At 57.7% G+C, this 16,303-nt stretch overlaps 1 protein-coding gene across 1 annotated transcript in view; it reads right to left on the minus strand.

The window, feature by feature from the left end:
- The window catches only part of Tars3 (threonyl-tRNA synthetase 3), an 81,823-nt gene that overhangs the window by 51,166 nt on the left and 14,354 nt on the right, over positions 1–16,303 (minus strand). The gene's annotated exons all lie outside the window — the stretch shown is intronic.

Here is a 16,303-nt window from a genome sequence, read left to right on the forward strand (position 1 = left end):
TGTGCTTGTGACACTGACACCCTCACAGCAGCTCTCCAGACTGTGCTTGTGACCCTGACACCCTCACAGCAGCTCTCCAGACTGTGCATGTGACCCTGACACCCTCACAGCAGCTGTCCAGACTGTGCTTGTGACCCTGACACCCTCACAGCAGCTGTCCAGACTGTGCATGTGACCCTGACACCCTCACAGCAGCTGTCCAGACTGTGCTTGTGACCCTGACACCCTCACAGCAGCTGTCCAGACTGTGCATGTGACCCTGACACCCTCACAACAGCTCTCCAGACTGTGCATGTGACCAGACACCCTCACAGCAGCTCTCCAGACTGTGCTTGTGACCCTGACACCCTCACAACAGCTGTCCAGACTGTGCATGTGACCCTGACACCCTCACAGCAGCTGTCCAGACTGTGCTTGTGACCCTGACACCCTCACAGCAGCTGTCCAGACTGTGCTTGTGACCCTGACACCCTCACAGCAGCTGTCCAGACTGTTCATGTGACCCTGACACCCTCACAGCAGCACTCCAGACTGTGCATGTGACCCTGACACCCTCACAGCAGCTGTCCAGACTGTGCTTGTGACCCTGACACCCTCACAGCAGCTCTCCAGACTGTGCTTGTGACCCTGACACCTTCACAGCAGCTGTCCAGACTGTGCATGTGACCCTGACACCCTCACAGCAGCTGTCCAGACTGTGCATGTGACCCTGACACCCTCACAGCAGCTGTCCAGACTGTGCATGTGACCCCCTGACACCCTCACAGCAGCTCTCCAGACTGTGCTTGTGACCCTGACACCCTCACAGCAGCTGTCCAGACTGTTCATGTGACCCTGACACCCTCACAACAGCTCTCCAGACTGTGCTTGTGACCCTGACACCCTCACAGCAGCTGTCCAGACTGTTCATGTGACCCTGACACCCTCACAGCAGCACTCCAGACTGTGCATGTGACCCTGACACCCTCACAGCAGCTGTCCAGACTGTGCTTGTGACCCTGACACCCTCACAGCAGCTCTCCAGACTGTGCTTGTGACCCTGACACCTTCACAGCAGCTGTCCAGACTGTGCATGTGACCCTGACACCTTCACAGCAGCTGTCCAGACTGTGCATGTGACCCTGACACCCTCACAGCAGCTGTCCAGACTGTGCATGTGACCCTGACACCCTCACAGCAGCTGTCCAGACTGTGCTTGTGACCCTGACACCCTCACAGCAGCTCTCCAGACTGTTCATGTGACCCTGACACCCTCACAACAGCTCTCCAGACTGTGCTTGTGACCCTGACACCCTCACAGCAGCTGTCCAGACTGTGCATGTGACCCCCTGACACCCTCACAGCAGCTCTCCAGACTGTGCTTGTGACCCTGACACCCTCACAGCAGCTGTCAAGACTGTGCATGTGACCCTGACACCCTCACAGCAGCTCTCCAGACTGTGCTTGTGACCCTGACACCCTCACAGCAGCTGTCCAGACTGTTCATGTGACCCTGACACCCTCACAGCAGCTGTCCAGACTGTTCATGTGACCCTGACACCCTCACAGCAGCTGTCCAGACTGTGCATGTGACCCTGACACCCTCACAGCAGCTCTCCAGACTGTTCATGTGACCCTGACACCCTCACAACCGCTCTCCAGACTGTGCTTGTGACCCTGACACCCTCACAGCAGCTGTCCAGACTGTGCTTGTGACCCTGACACCCTCACAGCAGCTCTCCAGACTGTTCATGTGACCCTGACACCCTCACAGCAGCTGTCCAGACTGTGCATGTGACCCTGACACCCTCACAGCAGCTGTCCAGACTGTGCTTGTGACCCTGACACCTTCACAGCAGCTGTCCAGACTGTGCATGTGACCCTGACACCCTCACAGCAGCTGTCCAGACTGTGCATGTGACCCTGACACCCTCACAGCAGCTGTCCAGACTGTTCATGTGACCCTGACACCCTCACAACAGCTCTCCAGACTGTGCTTGTGACACTGACACCCTCACAACAGCTCTCCAGACTGTGCTTGTGACACTGACACCCTCACAGCAGCTCTCCAGACTGTGCTTGTGACCCTGACACCCTCACAGCAGCTCTCCAGACTGTGCATGTGACCCTGACACCCTCACAGCAGCTGTCCAGACTGTGCTTGTGACCCTGACACCCTCACAGCAGCTGTCCAGACTGTGCATGTGACCCTGACACCCTCACAGCAGCTGTCCAGACTGTGCTTGTGACCCTGACACCCTCACAGCAGCTGTCCAGACTGTGCATGTGACCCTGACACCCTCACAACAGCTCTCCAGACTGTGCATGTGACCTGACACCCTCACAGCAGCTCTCCAGACTGTGCTTGTGACCCTGACACCCTCACAATAGCTGTCCAGACTGTGCATGTGACCCTGACACCCTCACAGCAGCTGTCCAGACTGTGCTTGTGACCCTGACACCCTCACAGCAGCTCTCCAGACTGTGCTTGTGACCCTGACACCCTCACAGCAGCTCTCCAGACTGTGCATGTGACCCCCTGACACCCTCACAGCAGCTCTCCAGACTGTGCTTGTGACCCTGACACCCTCACAACAGCTCTCCAGACTGTGCTTGTGACCCTGACAATTTCACAGCAGCTGTCCAGACTGTGCATGTGACCCTGACACCCTCACAGCAGCTCTCCAGACTGTTCATGTGACCCTGACACCCTCACAACAGCTCTCCAGACTGTGCTTGTGAACCTGACACCCTCACAGCAGCTCTCCAGACTGTGCATGTGACCCTGACACCCTCACAGCAGCTGTCCAGACTGTGCTTGTGACCCTGACACCCTCACAGCAGCTGTCCAGATTGTGCATGTGACCCTGACACCCTCACAGCAGCTGTCCAGACTGTGCTTGTGACCCTGACACCCTCACAGCAGCTGTCCAGACTGTGCTTGTGACCCTGACACCCTCACAGCAGCTGTCCAGACTGTGCTTGTGACCCTGACACCCTCACAGCAGCTCTCCAGACTGTGCATGTGACCCCCTGACACCCTCACAACAGCTCTCCAGACTGTGCATGTGACCCTGATACCCTCACAGCAGCTGTCCAGACTGTGCATGTGACCCCCTGACACCCTCACAGCAGCTCTCCAGACTGTGCATGTGACCCTGACACCCTCACAGCAGCTGTCCAGACTGTGCATGTGACCCTGACACCCTCACAGCAGCTGTCCAGACTGTGCTTGTGACCCTGACACCCTCACAGCAGCTGTCCAGACTGTGCTTGTGACCTTGACACCCTCACAGCAGCTCTCCAGACTGTGCTTGTGACCCTGACACCCTCACAGCAGCTGTCCAGACTGTGCTTGTGACCCTGACACCTTCACAGCAGCTGTCCAGACTGTGCATGTGACCCTGACACCCTCACAGCAGCTGTCCAGACTGTGCATGTGACCCTGACACCCTCACAGCAGCTGTCCAGACTGTGCTTGTGACCCTGACACCCTCACAGCAGCTCTCCAGACTGTTCATGTGACCCTGACACCCTCACAACAGCTCTCCAGACTGTGCTTGTGACCCTGACACCCTCACAGCAGCTCTCCAGACTGTGCTTGTGACCCTGACACCCTCACAGCAGCTCTCCAGACTGTGCTTGTGACCCTGACACCCTCACAGCAGCTCTCCAGACTGTGCTTGTGACCCTGACACCCTCACAGCAGCTCTCCAGACTGTGCTTGTGACCCTGACACCCTCACAGCAGCTCTCCAGACTGTGCATGTGACCCTGACACCCTCACAGCAGCTGTCCAGACTGTGCTTGTGACCCTGACACCCTCACAGCAGCTGTCCAGACTGTGCATGTGACCCTGACACCCTCACAGCAGCTGTCCAGACTGTGCTTGTGACCCTGACACCCTCACAGCAGCCGTCCAGACTGTGCATGTGACCCTGACACCCTCACAACAGCTCTCCAGACTGTGCATGTGACCTGACACCCTCACAGCAGCTCTCCAGACTGTGCTTGTGACCCTGACACCCTCACAACAGCTGTCCAGACTGTGCATGTGACCCTGACACCCTCAGAGCAGCTGTCCAGACTGTGCTTGTGACCCTGACACCCTCACAGCAGCTGTCCAGACTGTGCTTGTGACCCTGACACCCTCACAGCAGCTGTCCAGACTGTGCTTGTGACCCTGACACCCTCACAGCAGCTCTCCAGACTGTGCTTGTGACCCTGACACCTTCACAGCAGCTGTCCAGACTGTGCATGTGACCCTGACACCCTCACAGCAGCTCTCCAGACTGTTCATGTGACCCTGACACCCTCACAACAGCTCTCCAGAATGTGCTTGTGACCCTGACACCCTCACAGCAGCTCTCCAGACTGTGCATGTGACCCTGACACCCTCACAGCAGCTGTCCAGACTGTGCTTGTGACCCTGACACCCTCACAGCAGCTGTCCAGACTGTTCATGTGACCCTGACACCCTCACAGCAGCTGTCCAGACTGTTCATGTGACCCTGACACCCTCACAGCAGCTCTCCAGACTGTGCATGTGACCCTGACACCCTCACAGCAGCTGTCCAGACTGTTCATGTGACCCTGACACCCTCACAGCAGCTCTCCAGACTGTGCATGTGACCCTGACACCCTCACAGCAGCTCTCCAGACTGTGCTTGTGACCCTGACACCCTCACAACAGCTGTCCAGACTGTGCATGTGACCCTGACACCCTCAGAGCAGCTGTCCAGACTGTGCTTGTGACCCTGACACCCTCACAGCAGCTGTCCAGACTGTGCTTGTGACCCTGACACCCTCACAGCAGCTGTCCAGACTGTGCTTGTGACCCTGACACCCTCACAGCAGCTGTCCAGACTGTGCTTGTGACCCTGACACCCTCACAACAGCTCTCCAGACTGTGCTTGTGACCCTGACACCTTCACAGCAGCTGTCCAGACTGTGCATGTGACCCTGACACCCTCACAGCAGCTCTCCAGACTGTTCATGTGACCCTGACACCCTCACAACAGCTCTCCAGAATGTGCTTGTGACCCTGACACCCTCACAGCAGCTCTCCAGACTGTGCATGTGACCCTGACACCCTCACAGCAGCTGTCCAGACTGTGCTTGTGACCCTGACACCCTCACAGCAGCTGTCCAGACTGTTCATGTGACCCTGACACCCTCACAGCAGCTGTCCAGACTGTTCATGTGACCCTGACACCCTCACAGCAGCTCTCCAGACTGTGCATGTGACCCTGACACCCTCACAGCAGCTGTCCAGACTGTTCATGTGACCCTGACACCCTCACAGCAGCTCTCCAGACTGTGCATGTGACCCTGACACCCTCACAGCAGCTCTCCAGACTGTGCTTGTGACCCTGACACATTCACAGCAGCTGTCCAGACTGTGCATGTGACCCTGACACCCTCACAGCAGCTGTCCAGACTGTGCATGTGACCCTGACACCCTCACAGCAGCTGTCCAGACTGTGCTTGTGACCCTGACACCCTCACAGCAGCTCTCCAGACTGTTCATGTGACCCTGACACCCTCACAACAGCTCTCCAGACTGTGCATGTGACCCTGCCACACTCACAGCAGCTCTCCAGACTGTGCTTGTGACCCTGACACCCTCACAGCAGCTCTCCAGACTGTGCATGTGACCCCCTGACACCCTCACAGCAGCTCTCCAGACTGTGCTTGTGACCCCCTGACACCCTCACAGCAGCTCTCCAGACTGTGCATGTGACCCCCTGAAACCCTCACAGCAGCTCTCCAGACTGTGCATGTGAACCTGACACCCTCACAGCAGCTGTCCAGACTGTGCTTGTGACCCTGACACCCTCACAGCAGCTCTCCAGACTGTTCATGTGACCCTGACTCCCTCACAACAGCTCTCCAGACTGTGCTTGTGACCCTGACACCCTCACAGCAGCTCTCCAGACTGTGCTTGTGACCCTGACACCCTCACAGCAGCTCTCCAGACTGTGCATGTGACCCTGACACCCTCACAGCAGCTCTCCAGACTGTGCTTGTGACCCTGACACACTCACAGCAGCTGTCCAGACTGTGCATGTGACCCTGACACCCTCACAGCAGCTGTCCAGACTGTGCTTGTGACCCTGACACCCTCACAACAGCTGTCCAGACTGTGCATGTGACCCTGACACCCTCACAGCAGCTGTCCAGACTGTGCATGTGACCTGACACCCTCACAGCAGCTCTCCAGACTGTGCTTGTGACACTGACACCCTCACAACAGCTGTCCAGACTGTGCATGTGACCCTGACACCCTCACAGCAGCTGTCCAGACTGTGCATGTGACCCTGACACCCTCACAGCAGCTGTCCAGACTGTGCTTGTGACCCTGACACCCTCACAGCAGCTGTCCAGACTGTGCTTGTGACCCTGACACCCTCACAGCAGCTCTCCAGACTGTGCATGTGACCCCCTGACACCCTCACAGCAGCTCTCCAGACTGTGCTTGTGACCCTGACACCCTCACAGCAGCTCTCCAGACTGTTCATGTGACCCTGACACCCTCACAACAGCTCTCCAGACTGTGCTTGTGACCCTGACACCCTCACAGCAGCTGTCCAGACTGTGCATGTGACCCTGACACCCTCACAGCAGCTGTCCAGACTGTGCTTGTGACCCTGACACCTTCACAGCAGCTGTCCAGACTGTGCATGTGACCCCCTGACACCCTCACAGCAGCTGTCCAGACTGTGCATGTGACCCTGACACCCTCACAGCAGCTGTCCAGACTGTGCATGTGACCCCCTGACACCCTCACAGCAGCTCTCCAGACTGTGCATGTGACCCTGACACCCTCACAGCAGGTGTCCAGACTGTGCTTGTGACCCTGACACCCTCACAGCAGCTCTCCAGACTGTGCTTGTGACCCTGACACCCTCACAGCAGCTCTCCAGACTGTGCTTGTGACCCTGACACCCTCACAGCAGCTGTCCAGACTGTGCATGTGACCCTGACACCCTCACAGCAGCTGTCCAGACTGTGCTTGTGACCCTGACACCCTCACAGCAGCTGTCCAGACTGTGCATGTGACCCTGACACCCTCACAGCAGCTGTCCAGACTGTGCATGTGATCCTGACACCCTCACAGCAGCTCTCCAGACTGTTCATGTGACCCTGACACCCTCACAACAGCTGTCCAGACTGTGCTTGTGACCCTGACTCCTTCACAGCAGCTGTCCAGACTGTGCATGTGACCCCCTGACACCCTCACAACAGCTCTCCAGACTGTGCATGTGACCCCCTGACACCCTCACAGCAGCTCTCCAGACTGTGCATGTGACCCTGACACCCTCACAGCAGCTCTCCAGACTGTGCATGTGACCCTGACACCCTCACAGCAGCTGTCCAGACTGTGCTTGTGACCCTGACTCCTTCACAGCAGCTGTCCAGACTGTGCATGTGACCCCCTGACACCCTCACAACAGCTCTCCAGACTGTGCATGTGACCCCCTGACACCCTCACAGCAGCTCTCCAGACTGTGCATGTGACCCTGACACCCTCACAGCAGCTGTCCAGACTGTGCATGTGACCCTGACACCCTCACAGCAGCTGTCCAGACTGTGCTTGTGACCCTGACACCCTCACAGCAGCTGTCCAGACTGTGCTTGTGACCTTAACACCCTCACAGCAGCTCTCCAGACTGTGCTTGTGACCCTGACACCCTCACAGCAGCTGTCCAGACTGTGCTTGTGACCCTGACACCTTCACAGCAGCTGTCCAGACTGTGCATGTGACCCTGACACCCTCACAGCAGCTGTCCAGACTGTGCATGTGACCCTGACACCCTCACTGCAGCTGTCCAGACTGTGCTTGTGACCCTGACACCCTCACAGCAGCTCTCCAGACTGTTCATGTGACCCTGACACCCTCACAACAGCTCTCCAGACTGTTCATGTGACCCTGACACCCTCACAGCAGCTGTCCAGACTGTGCTTGTGACCCTGACACCCTCACAGCAGCTGTCCAGACTGTGCATGTGACCCTGACACCCTCACAGCAGCTGTCCAGACTGTGCTTGTGACCCTGACACCCTCACAGCAGGTCTCCAGACTGTGCATGTGACCCTGACACCCTCACAACAGCTGTCCAGACTGTGCATGTGACCCTGACACCCTCACAACAGCTCTCCAGACTGTGCATGTGACCTGACACCCTCACAGCAGCTCTCCAGACTGTGCTTGTGACCCTGACACCCTCACAACAGCTGTCCAGACTGTGCATGTGACCCTGACACCCTCAGAGCAGCTGTCCAGACTGTGCTTGTGACCCTGACACCCTCACAGCAGCTGTCCAGACTGTGCTTGTGACCCTGACACCCTCACAGCAGCTGTCCAGACTGTGCTTGTGACCCTGACACCCTCACAACAGCTCTCCAGACTGTGCTTGTGACCCTGACACCTTCACAGCAGCTGTCCAGACTGTGCATGTGACCCTGACACCCTCACAGCAGCTCTCCAGACTGTTCATGTGACCCTGACACCCTCACAACAGCTCTCCAGAATGTGCTTGTGACCCTGACACCCTCACAGCAGCTCTCCAGACTGTGCATGTGACCCTGACACCCTCACAGCAGCTGTCCAGACTGTGCTTGTGACCCTGACACCCTCACAGCAGCTGTCCAGACTGTGCATGTGACCCTGACACCCTCACAGCAGCTGTCCAGACTGTGCTTGTGACCCTGACACCCTCACAGCAGCTGTCCAGACTGTGCTTGTGACCCTGACACCCTCACAGCAGCTGTCCAGACTGTGCTTGTGACCCTGACACCCTCACAGCAGCTGTCCAGACTGTGCATGTGACCCTGACACCCTCACAGCAGCTCTCCAGACTGTGCATGTGACCCACTGACACCCTCACAGCAGCTCTCCAGACTGTGCATGTGACCCTGACACCCTCACAGCAGTTGTCCAGACTGTGCATGTGACCCTGACACCCTCACAGCAGCTGACCAGACTGTGCTTGTGACCCTAACACCCTCACAGCAGCTCTCCAGACTGTGCATGTGACCCTGACACGCTCACAGCAGCTGTCCAGACTGTGCTTGTGACCCTGACACCCTCACAGCAGCTGTCCAGACTGTGCATGTGACCCTGACACCCTCACAACAGCTGTCCAGACTGTGCATGTGACCCTGACACCCTCACAGCAGCTGTCCAGACTGTGCATGTGACCCCCTGACACCCTCAAAGCAGCTCTCCAGACTGTGCATGTGACCCTGACACCCTCACAGCAGCTGTCCAGACTGTGCTTGTGACCCTGACACCCTCACAGCAGCTGTGCAGACTTTGCTTGTGACCCTGACACCCTCACAGCAGCTCTCCAGACTGTTCATGTGACCCTGACACCCTCACAGCAGCTCTCCAGACTGTGCATGTGACCCTCTGAAACCCTCACAGCAGCTCTCCAGACTGTGCTTGTGACCCTGACACCCTCACAGCAGCTGTCCAGACTGTGCATGTGACCCTGACACCCTCACAGCAGCTGTCCAGACTGTGCTTGTGACCCTGACACCCTCACAGCAGCTCTCCAGACTGTGCTTGTGACCCTGACACCCTCACAGCAGCTGTCCAGACTGTGCTTGTGACCCTGACACCCTCACAGCAGCTGTCCAGACTGTGCATGTGATCCTGACACCCTCACAGCAGCTGTCCAGACTGTGCTTGTGACCCTGACACCCTCACAGCAGCTGTCCAGACTGTGCTTGTGACCCTGACACCCTCACAACAGCTCTCCAGACTGTGCTTGTGACCCTGACACCTTCACAGCAGCTGTCCAGACTGTGCATGTGACCCTGACACCCTCACAGCAGCTCTCCAGACTGTTCATGTGACCCTGACACCCTCACAACAGCTCTCCAGAATGTGCTTGTGACCCTGACACCCTCACAGCAGCTCTCCAGACTGTGCATGTGACCCTGACACCCTCACAGCAGCTGTCCAGACTGTGCTTGTGACCCTGACATCCTCACAGCAGCTGTCCAGACTGTGCTTGTGACCCCCTGACACCCTCACAGCAGCTGTCCAGACTGTGCTTGTGACCCTGACACCCTCACAGCAGCTGTCCAGACTGTGCATGTGACCCTGACACCCTCACAGCAGCTGTCCAGACTGTGCTTGTGACCCTGACATCCTCACAGCAGCTGTCCAGACTGTGCATGTGACCCTGACACCCTCACAGCAGCTGTCCAGACTGTGCATGTGACCCTGACACCCTCACAGCAGCTGACCAGACTGTGCTTGTGACCCTAACACCCTCACAGCAGCTCTCCAGACTGTGCATGTGACCCTGACACCCTCACAGCAGCTGTCCAGACTGTGCTTGTGACCCTGACACCCTCACAGCAGCTTTCCAGACTGTGCATGTGACCCTGACACCCTCACAGCAGCTGTCCAGACTGTGCATGTGACCCTGACACCCTCACAACAGCTGTCCAGACTGTGCATGTGACCCTGACACCCTCACAGCAGCTGTCCAGACTGTGCATGTGACCCCCTGACACCCTCACAGCAGCTCTCCAGACTGTGCATGTGACCCTGACACCCTCACAGCAGCTGTCCAGACTGTGCTTGTGACCCTGACACCCTCACAGCAGCTGTGCAGACTTTGCTTGTGACCCTGACACCCTCACAGCAGCTGTCTAGACTGTTCATGTGACCCTGACACCCTCACAGCAGCTCTCCAGACTGTGCATGTGACCCTGACACCCTCACAGCAGCTCTCCAGACTGTGCTTGTGACCCTGACACATTCACAGCAGCTGTCCAGACTGTGCATGTGACCCTGACACCCTCACAGCAGCTGTCCAGACTGTGCATGTGACCCTGACACCCTCACAGCAGCTGTCCAGACTGTGCATGTGACCCTGACACCCTCACAGCAGCTGTCCAGACTGTGCATGTGACCCTGACACCCTCACAGCAGCTGTCCAGACTGTGCATGTGACCTGACACCCTCACAGCAGCTCTCCAGACTGTGCTTGTGACCCTGACACCCTCACAACAGCTGTCCAGACTGTGCATGTGACCCTGACACCCTCACAGCAGCTGTCCAGACTGTGCATGTGACCCTGACACCCTCACAGCAGCTGTCCAGACTGTGCTTGTGACCCTGACACCCTCACAGCAGCTGTCCAGACTGTGCTTGTGACCCTGACACCCTCACAGCAGCTCTCCAGACTGTGCATGTGACCCTGACACCCTCACAGCAGCTGTCCAGACTGTGCTTGTGACCCTGACACCCTCACAGCAGCTGTCCAGACTGTGCATGTGACCCTGACACCCTCACAGCAGCTCTCCAGACTGTGCATGTGACCCTGACACCCTCACAGCAGCTGTCCAGACTGTGCATGTGACCCTGACACCCTCACAGCAGCTGTCCAGACTGTGCTTGTGACCTTGACACCCTCACAGCAGCTCTCCAGACTGTGCTTGTGACCCCCTGACACCCTCACAGCAGCTCTCCAGACTGTGCATGTGACCCTGACACCCTCACAACAGCTGTCCAGACTGTGCTTGTGACCCTGACACCCTCACAGCAGCTGTCCAGACTGTGCATGTGACCTTGACACCCTCACAGCAGCTGTCCAGACTGTTCATGTGACCCTGACACCCTCACAGCAGCTCTCCAGACTGTGCTTGTGACCCTGACACCCTCACAACAGCTCTCCAGACTGTGCATGTGACCTTGACACCCTCACAGCAGCTGTCCAGACTGTTCATGTGACCCTGACACCCTCACAGCAGCTGTCCAGACTGTGCATGTGACCCTGACACCCTCACAGCAGCTGTCCAGACCGTGCATGTGACCCTGACACCCTCACAGCAGCTCTCCAGACTGTGCATGTGACCCCCTGACACCCTCACAGCAGCTCTCCAGACTGTGCTTGTGACCCTGACACCCTCACAGCAGCTGTCCAGACTGTGCTTGTGACCCTGACACCCTCACAGCAGCTGTCCAGACTGTGCATGTGACCCTGACACCCTCACAGCAGCTCTCCAGACTGTGCATGTGACCCTGACACCCTCACAGCAGCTCTCCAGACTGTGCTTGTGACACTGACACCCTCACAGCAGCTATCCAGACTGTGCTTGTGACCCTGACACCCTCACAGCAGCTGTCCAGACTGTGCATGTGACCCTGACACCCTCACAGCAGCTGTCCAGACTGTGCATGTGACCCTGACACCCTCACAGCAGCTCTCCAGACTGTGCATGTGACCCTGACACCCTCACAGCAGCTGTCCAGACTGTGCATGTGACCCTGACACCCTCACAGCAGCTCTCCAGACTGTGCATGTGACCCTGACACCCTCACAGCAGCTGTCCAGACTGTGCATGTGACCCTGACACCCTCACAGCAGCTCTCCAGACTGTGCATGTGACCCTGACACCCTCACAGCAGCTCTCCAGACTGTGCTTGTGACCCTGACACCCTCACAGCAGCTGTCCAGACTGTGCATGTGACCCTGACACCCTCACAGCAGCTCTCCAGACTGTGCATGTGACCCTGACACCCTCACAGCAGCTGTCCAGACTGTGCATGTGACCCCCTGACACCCTCACAGCAGCTGTCCAGACTGTGCATGTGACCCTGACACCCTCACAGCAGCTGTCCAGACTGTGCATGTGACCCTGACATCCTCACAGCAGCTGTCCAGACTGTGCATGTGACCCTGACACCCTCACAGCAGCTGTCCAGACTGTGCTTGTGACCCTGACACCCTCACAGCAGCTGTCCAGACTGTGCTTGTGACCCCCTGACACCCTCACAGCAGCTCTCCAGACTGTGCATGTGACCCTGACACCCTCACAGCAGCTGTCCAGACTGTGCATGTGACCCTGACACCCTCACAGCAGCTGTCCAGACTGTGCATGTGACCCTGACACCCTCACAGCAGCTGTCCAGACTGTGCATGTGACCTTGACACCCTCACAACAGCTCTCCAGACTGTGCTTGTGACCCTGACACCTTCACAGCAGCTGTCCAGACTGTGCATGTGACCCTGACACCCTCACAGCAGCTGTCCAGACTGTGCTTGTGACCCTGACACCCTCACAGCAGCTCTCCAGACTGTGCATGTGACCCTGACACCCTCACAGCAGCTCTCCAGACTGTGCTTGTGACCCTGACACCCTCACAGCAGCTGTCCAGACTGTGCATGTGACCCCCTGACACCCTCACAGCAGCTCTCCAGACTGTTCATGTGACCCTGACACCCTCACAGCAGCTCTCCAGACTGTGCTTGTGACCCACTGACACCCTCACAGCAGCTGTCCAGACTGTGCATGTGACCCTGATACCCTTGCAACAGCTCTCCAGACTGTGCTTGTGACCCTGACACCCTCACAGCAGCTGTCCAGACTGTGCATGTGACCCTGACACCCTCACAGCAGCTCTCCAGACTGTGCTTGTGACCCTGACACCCTCACAGCAGCTGTCCAGACTGTGCATGTGACCCCCTGACACCCTCACAGCAGCTCTCCAGACTGTTCATGTGACCCTGACACCCTCACAGCAGCTCTCCAGACTGTGCTTGTGACCCACTGACACCCTCACAGCAGCTGTCCAGACTGTGCATGTGACCCTGATACCCTTGCAACAGCTCTCCAGACTGTGCTTGTGACCCTGACACCCTCACAGCAGCTGTCCAGACTGTGCATGTGACCCTGACACCCTCACAGCAGCTGTCCAGACTGTGCTTGTGACCCTGACACCCTCACAACAGCTGTCCAGACTGTGCATGTGACCCTGACAACCTCACAGCAGCTCTCCAGACTGTGCATGTGACCCTGATACCCTTGCAACAGCTCTCCAGACTGTGCTTGTGACCCTGACACCCTCACAGCAGCTGTCCAGACTGTGCATGTGACCTTGACACCCTCACAGCAGCTGTCCAGACTGTGCTTGTGACCCTGACACCCTCACAGCAGCTGTCCAGACTGTGCATGTGACCCCCTGACACCCTCACAGCAGCTCTCCAGACTGTGCATGTGACCCTGACACCCTCACAGCAGCTGTCCAGACTGTGCATGTGACCCTGACACCCTCACAGCAGCTGTCCAGACTGTTCATGTGACCCTGACACCCTCACAGCAGCTCTCCAGACTGTGCTTGTGACCCCCTGACACCCTCACAGCAGCTCTCCAGACTGTGCATGTGACCCTGACACCCTCACAGCAGCTGTCCAGACTGTGCTTGTGACCCTGACACCCTCACAGCAGCTGTCCAGACTGTGCTTGTGACCCTGACACCCTCACAGCAGCTGTCCAGACTGTGCATGTGACCCTGACACCCTCACAGCAGCTCTCCAGACTGTGCATGTGACCCCCTGACACCCTCACAGCAGCTCTCCAGACTGTGCTTGTGACCCTGACACCCTCACAGCAGCTGTCCAGACTGTGCTTGTGACCCTGACACCCTCACAGCAGCTGTCCAGACTGTGCTTGTGACCCTGACACCCTCACAGCAGCTGTCCAGACTGTGCATGTGACCCCCTGACACCCTCACAGCAGCTCTCCAGACTGTGCTTGTGACCCTGACACCCTCACAGCAGCTATCCAGACTGTGCTTGTGACCCTGACACCCTCACAGCAGCTCTCCAGACTGTGCATGTGACCCTGACACCCTCACAGCAGCTCTCCAGACTGTGCATGTGACCCTGACACCCTCACAGCAGCTGTCCAGACTGTGCATGTGACCCCCTGACACCCTCACAGCAGCTGTCCAGACTGTGCATGTGACCCTGACACCCTCACAGCAGCTGTCCAGACTGTGCATGTGACCCCCTGACACCCTCACAGCAGCTGTCCAGACTGTGCATGTGACCCTGACACCCTCACAGCAGCTGTCCAGACTGTGCATGTGACCCTGACATCCTCACAGCAGCTGTCCAGACTGTGCATGTGACCCTGACACCCTCACAGCAGCTGTCCAGACTGTGCATGTGACCCTGACACCCTCACAGCAGCTGTCCAGACTGTGCATGTGACCTTGACACCCTCACAACAGCTCTCCAGACTGTGCTTGTGACCCTGACACCTTCACAGCAGCTGTCCAGACTGTGCATGTGACCCTGACACCCTCACAGCAGCTGTCCAGACTGTGCTTGTGACCCTGACACCCTCACAGCAGCTCTCCAGACTGTGCATGTGACCCTGACACCCTCACAGCAGCTCTCCAGACTGTGCTTGTGACCCTGACACCCTCACAGCAGCTGTCCAGACTGTGCATGTGACCCCCTGACACCCTCACAGCAGCTCTCCAGACTGTTCATGTGACCCTGACACCCTCACAGCAGCTCTCCAGACTGTGCTTGTGACCCACTGACACCCTCACAGCAGCTGTCCAGACTGTGCATGTGACCCTGATACCCTTGCAACAGCTCTCCAGACTGTGCTTGTGACCCTGACACCCTCACAGCAGCTGTCCAGACTGTGCATGTGACCCTGACACCCTCACAGCAGCTGTCCAGACTGTGCTTGTGACCCTGACACCCTCACAACAGCTGTCCAGACTGTGCATGTGACCCTGACAACCTCACAGCAGCTCTCCAGACTGTGCATGTGACCCTGATACCCTTGCAACAGCTCTCCAGACTGTGCTTGTGACCCTGACACCCTCACAGCAGCTGTCCAGACTGTGCATGTGACCTTGACACCCTCACAGCAGCTGTCCAGACTGTGCTTGTGACCCTGACACCCTCACAGCAGCTGTCCAGACTGTGCATGTGACCCCCTGACACCCTCACAGCAGCTCTCCAGACTGTGCATGTGACCCCCTGACACCCTCACAGCAGCTCTCCAGACTGTGCATGTGACCCTGACACCCTCACAGCAGCTGTTCAGACTGTGCTTGTGACCCTGACACCCTCACAACAGCTCTCCAGACTGTTCATGTGACCCCCTGACACCCTCACAGCAGCTGTCCAGACTGTGCATGTGACCCCCTGACACCCTCACAGCAGCTCTCCAGACTGTGCATGTGACCCTGACACCCTCACAGCAGCTCTCCAGACTGTGCATGTGACCCTGACACCCTCACAGCAGCTCTCCAGACTGTGCTCGTGACCCTGACACCCTCACAGCAGCTGTCCAGACTGTGCATGTGACCCTGACACCCTCACAGCAGCTCTCCAGACTGTGCATGTTACCTTGACACCCTTGCAACAGCTCTCCAGACTGTGCATGTGACCTTGACACCCTTGCAATAGCTCTCCAGACTGTGCTTGTGACCCCCTGACACCCTCACAACAGCTCTCCAGACTGTGCATGTTACTCCCTGACACCCTCACAACA

The sequence above is a fragment of the Mus caroli genome, unplaced genomic scaffold, assembly GCF_978045245.1.
Source record: "Mus caroli unplaced genomic scaffold, Mus_caroli_1 scaffold_8, whole genome shotgun sequence".
Taxonomy (NCBI): domain Eukaryota; kingdom Metazoa; phylum Chordata; class Mammalia; order Rodentia; family Muridae; genus Mus; species Mus caroli.